The sequence below is a fragment of the Mirounga angustirostris genome, unplaced genomic scaffold, assembly GCF_029215605.1.
Source record: "Mirounga angustirostris isolate CCGP_5_RB_7025 unplaced genomic scaffold, mMirAng1.0.hap1 SCAF_13, whole genome shotgun sequence".
In the NCBI taxonomy this organism is placed as follows: Eukaryota; Metazoa; Chordata; class Mammalia; order Carnivora; family Phocidae; genus Mirounga; species Mirounga angustirostris.
Genome location: NW_026991721.1, coordinates 87,491,909 through 87,498,266, shown reverse-complemented (window position 1 = coordinate 87,498,266; position 6,358 = coordinate 87,491,909).

Sequence of the window (6,358 nt, the reverse complement as noted above, 5' to 3'; positions counted from 1 at the left end):
TATTGATTGAGTGCACCTGTCCGTCTTCATTTTTAACCGTGAGCTTGATTGCTGGCAAGTTTATAGGATTATGGCTTTAATTGGATGCCTGTGTTTTACTAGATGTAAGTGAAATTTATGGCTGTGGGGTTTGTGGTGCAAGGTTTACCTCAGTCACTGCCTCTTAGCTGAGAGGTCTGAGACCCGGCAGCCAATCCGAGCGAGCTCTGGGGCTTGCGTGCGAGGGAGGCACCTCTGGGGGCTGCCTGCAGGCTGGGGTCACACAGAGAGCAGACAGACCAGGACAGGAGCCAGGAACTCGTGCTGCACCCAGGAGCCTTCCTAGCTCTCTGGCCTCATCTGATGCTAAGAGGAACTGGTGACAGGCATCCTGGAGAAATTACGGATATTTAGTTAGGTCCCCAAGTGCTGGTATTACACAGGCAACTGCTCAGGAGGATGGCTGCTGGGCTCTTTCTTATGTACACAGCTATTGTAAAGGCTTCTAGAAGAGTCTGAGAGTTTGGGAAGTGAGAGGAGTACATGCAAGCTCGTTAAGCCTTGAACCTAACCCGTTGGTGTATTCATCATTGGCTATTTAATAACTTGTTATGTAAATTTAAATTATTATTTCATTTTTCAAAGTATGATTGCTCCTAATAACTCATTTGGACTGCAGAGGAGCTCTTCATTCACATATTAATTTATTCATTTAGCAAATTATTTATTGAGTGCCTAATATGTGCTATTTCCTGGGCTTTTAGGTGAGAGCAGGGAGAGTTCTGATTTTCTTCATTTTGAGGCTGAGAAAATGAAAGCCCAGAAAATGTATGTACTTTAGCCTGGTCACACAGAGACCTCCTGGAGAATTCAGAACCAGAACTCAGATACCTTATTCCAAGTTCAGAAAGAACATGGCCAGCTGATTTAGCGGATCAGAGTCAGAGATAACAAAAGAATTGGCAAACTCCAATTAGTAAGTGAATCCTTGAACTTCTGTTTGGCTACTCAGAAAATCCAAACGCTCATTTTCAAGTTTTACTTTGTCTTGGACAAAGTTTTACTTACTAAATTAAGTGGCCCCCAGGAAAGTGACAGATTAGATACATCACCTCTCCTGACCAGAGACAATAGAACACTGCCTGATGAGATCCAATCCCAATTGTTTGCAAACAGTTGCATTCCTTATTTATGAAGTAGCTTGGAATTAAGGTTCTTTGGGTGGGGCCCAGGTTGAAGTAGCAAAGATCCATCATTATAAAACAATTTGATAAGATAAAAATAGAAAAGGCTTCAGTATGTGCTAGGTACTCTGGGCAGCACTTTGCTTGCAGTATCTCATTTGATTCTTAAAACACCCATTTTACAGATGAGAACATTGATTAGAGAAATTATATAATTTATCTAGGGCAGACAGCTCCCAAATGGGCAGAACTAGGATTCTAGGGTGCTTTAATGTGACCACACAGCCCAAGTCTTTAATCAGTACACTCCCCTAGAGAGTACGTTGAGGCAGGCACCATAACTTTATAAATGTACCGATGACACTGTTTTAAAAAGAACTTAAACTCTTCACACATTGGTTGACAAGATAAATGAATAAATACATGATAGAAGAAGACAGAATGCTAAAAAATTAGGGTGCCCAGGAGGATGGAAAAACTTAACTGCCCGATCAGAACGGTTGGATTTGAATCAGTGATCCTAGAGAGTCTTTGAAGGCTCTTGAACAGAGGCACAGTGTAAGGAGAGCTACATTGTATGCACTGCTGACACCCACCGATGGGATTAGGGACCTACTGCAGTAGGAGAGGCAGTGCTGAGGCAAAGTCAGTGGGCTTGGCAACAAAAAGGAGTAGGCTAGTTATGGTAAGAATGCAATACACTGGCGGGTCAGCATTGGACGGTGGGTCTGAAATGTGTACAATTTATGCAGATATTTGGAAGGATCTGGAAATGCCAGCCTGGAGATCAGGAGAAAATAGGCAGGGGTTGGACAGATGCATTTACGTATAAATTTAGATAAAGCTGACAGTTTGAAGGAGCTTAGGAAAGGAGGGATCTTCTGGGGCCACCAGATGGATAAAAGACTGATCTCAGATGTCTCTTTTTGAGAAAGAGCAATAGGAAAGAGAGAGAGAAGTGAGAAAACAAGGAGATTCATGTGGGATAGAATTTCATGACATAGAGGATAATCAAAAGTTTCAGAATCTGTAGAGAAGTCAGGAATGAGGATTAAGAAACAACAGTAGGCTTTAGAGATTCGGAGATCACGTGTCCTCAGGAGAACCATTTTGGGAGACTGGTGAGAGAAAGCCATCTTGCCGCATTCACGAGTAAGTGGATGTTTGCTGAGGGGTTGGGGGGCGCACTCTGTTGAGGGGATAGGGTAGCATCTTAGAAGTACTAAGAGGTTAGCCAGAGAGCAGAAGGGCATTTTATTTTATGGGTGAGGAGTGATCAAAACCTCTTTGTAAATAGAGCAAAAATAGCCAGAGAAGGAGATAATGATTGAAGCAGTAAGATAGTAGATGAGATCTCTTTTTTTAAAGATTTACTTATTGAGAGAGAGAGAGAGAGAGCATGAAAGTGGGGGGCGGGTAGAGGGAGAGAGAATCTCAAGCAGACTGCCTGCTGAGCATGAAGCCTGATGTGGGGCTCCATCTCATGACTCTGAGATCATGACCTGAGCCAAAACCAAAAGTCGGACGCTGAACCGACTGTGCTACCCAGGCGCTCTGAGGAGATTTTTGATAGAGCAAGGTCTTCAAGAAGGAGAAAGTGGTGGGGAAAGAACCTAAGTGGTGAGCTTGGTCATAAGAAGAAGCATGGGGCTGCTGCCAGTACAAGGACTTTGAATGAAAGGATGAGCAGAGAATGGCATTCTAGGCTCCTGGAAGATTTGCGTAAATATTCTCGGGGTCTTCTTCTGGAGCACATGTGGGTTGAGTGGGTGAGGAAATAGCAACATTTCAGGAAACTTCCAGGGGAAATGGAATGTGGAGTGATGAGAACTAAGTATGTGACGAGATTGCAGGTGAGAATAAAAGTCCAGCTGAGGTGAATATGACGTGTGGTTAACAAAGATTAAGCATGTTTTTGTGAAATTCTCCAGTTGCATTTCACAGCCTTGGAGGGTGAATCGAAAAAGCACAGGGTAGTTTCCCAAAGTTGAGAGCTGCCAAGGAGAAACACGATAAGGAGAGCAAGGCATTCGAGGGTGGTAGTGGAATGAGTCAGCATTAAGGTGTGTAGGGAGACGAGTGAGCTAAGAACGGAGGTGATGAGTTACAGGGGAAGAAGGAATGGCATGCTTACTGCAACTCATGGCTAAAACAAAGAGCCAGTTTAGTAAAGGCAAAAGGGATACTGAGAAGAAGGAGCGAGAAGCCGGAAAGGAACTGCTGCAACTTCAAGACCCCAGATGCAGGAGAGTAGGTTCTGAGGGGCAGTGATGTGTGGCTGTGAGGGTACACAGATCCGCTAGTCTCTGAAAATGCTATAGTTACAAGATATCCATGTGAATGGTGGCATGAAGGATCAGGGAACAATCACAGAATGTAATTACATTCACATGCTGAAGTCAAGGAAGAAGCAATGAGTATCCTGGAACTCTATAGCTAATGAGTACAGTATGGTATAGTCTTCAAAGATGAGCAGATCCCTGGGGACAAAGGGACACTGGTCTAGAAGCTGCAAGATGCACAAGCACGCCCCCTTCTTCTGGCTCTGGGTTCTCAGGGGTGGGGAGTGAAGAAATGAAGTTTGTTGGGAAGCCTGGAGGGAAGACAATAATGCATGATGGTTATCAGCAGGGGTTCCTGGTCAGACTAGTTGGTTTCAATTCTGGTTCTGTCCCTTTCTAAATGGGTGGTCATGGGTAAGCTACTCAACCACTGTGTCCCTCAGGTTCCTCAATTTTAGAATGGCAGTACTGGTGGTGTCTACTTCATGGGGTTGCTGTGAAAATTAATTGAAATAATTAATGAAAGAGAGTAGCATCAATGCACTCACTATGTAGTAGTTATTCAATAAACAATTAGCTTCCATGTTGACTCTTATATCATAATTATTGCTATTTTTGGAAAGGGTATACAGGAATTGGTGTCATCAGGGAGAAAAGTGGTTTTAGTTTATGTAGCCAGGTGGGGAGCAGTATTGAAAAAAAAAATCAAGAATGTAAGTAAAACTGCTGAATGGTTACATAAAATGTGGTGTGTGTGTCAATAAAATGGAATATTATTCAGGAAAAAAAAAGAATGTAAGAGATTTTGTCTACAACAGGATTGGGATTCCATGGTTCACCCTGGTTCTGCTCCTCAGAAAAGCAGTAGCCTTTAAGAGAACAGGGGAACAGCTGGTTGGGGGTGACCAGGAGCTGGAAAAAGAAGGAGGGAGTCACACTGAAACTTCCAGAGTAGATTAAAGGGAGTCAGGATAGAGGGAAAAGCACTTCTGATCTGAGCTTTTTAAAAAATGTTCCTTTTTTAAGCTTATTTGCCCTACAATTACTTAAAAAAATGCTTTGCTTTCTTTTGATGAGAATAATAATCCATAGCATTGCTTTGGAAATTTTAAATTTTGAATGCAGGAAGTCTTTTGTCCTAGTTTTACCAATAAATACTGGATTTGATGAAGGTCGGTTCTGTTCTTTTTACTAACCCAGTAGTTTCTAAAACTCTTTTTAGAAAAATTATGTGTCATTAATTTGAAAGAAAACATACTAAAGTATTCGTTATTACAATCTTAGTCCCTTCCTCTGCCTTGTAAAATGACAGATCTCAAAAAAAGAGAGGAGGTTTTGCTGGCATGAGTTTGGCTGGCTTGTCACTGGGAAAGGCACAAGTTTATCTGGGATTTCAGTTGTGGGTATCCAAATGTCTGGGGGCTGGAATTATCTGGAGGACTCTACAGATAAACCTAGGAATGACTCCAAGTCTGGTCTTCATTGGATCTGTGGAATGGGGCAACCATGTGTGGCCCCTCCCCGTGGCTTGGGCATCTCACAGCATGGCATTTGGTTCTGAGAAGGAGCATCTTAAGAAAGGAATGGCCTTTCCAGGAGAACTAGGTAGAACCTGCTTAGGCTTTTCTGATCTAGCTTTGGAAATCTTCCAGTTTCATTTCTACTAAACCCTGTTGGCCACAGAAGGTATAAACATGTCCGTATTGGAGGGGACATAGATCCCTTCCTCTGCATAGGGTGGCTGGGAAAGACTTTGTGGCTATTTTTAAAAACCACCAGAAAGACAAACTATTATATGACAAGACTATTATCATACAACAAAAATAGTTTCTGAATGTCATCTAATACCAACTATTCCCCAATTATCTAAAAAATGTCCTTAATAGCTGATGCCTTATTTTTTTTTTTCAAAACTAGGATTCAGTCAAGGACAATACGTTAAATTTCTTACTCTATATCTTTTTTAAAGATTTTATTTATTTATTTGAGAGAGAGCACAAGTGAGGGGAGGGACAGAGAGAGAGAGGGAGAAGCCAACTCCCCACTAAGCAGGGAGCCCGACACAAGGATCGATCCCAGGACCCCAAGATCATGACCTGAGCCAAAGGCAGATGCTTAGCCGACTGAGACACCCAGGCACCCCTCTTATTCTATATCTTAAAGAGAATTTTAAAGAAATCTTATGGTATAATATGCAATTTAACATCATTCTCCATTTGCCCAAGTAGCTGACTTTCAGTAAAGTCTGAAACAACCGTTTAATGCTTTCAGGGGCAAATTTGCAGTCTGTCTTTGTTTGGATGCAGTACATATGCTGAGACTGGCCTGAAATCAGACTGATTACATTTGTATCATTCACTCATTCATTCATTCATTCAATAACTTATTGAGGGCACACTATATTCTGGGCACTGTGGTAGATGCTAGGCATATAAACATGAATAAGACAAAAATCATAGAAAAAAAACCTCAAAATCTTCACATTCTATCAACTTTCAATTAGGCAGAGTAGACAGAAACTCAATGGGCAATTATTATCTAGTAGGATATCTGGTACAACTGGTCTAACAGAGGAAGTTTAGTAGGAGTCATGGGAGCAAAGAGACAGGAGGTCCTCACTGTTGAGGAGTCAGTTCAGAGTCTAATAGGGATATAGATATGTCTGTAGATAAATCACGAGAGAGTGCAACACAGTGAAGAAAGTACATATAAAAAACATTTAATGACCCATTTCCCATAAAATAAAATCCAGATGCCCTAACACGTTTTGCTTTACCTCTCTTCCCTTCACTCTTCTCTGATTCACCTTCCTGTGTCCAAAAGTGTCTTCCTAAGAACGTTAGTCCTGTTGGGTTGCTCTCTGGCCTAACCCATTTACCCAATTGGGTCCTCGGCACATTTTACTTCATAAAG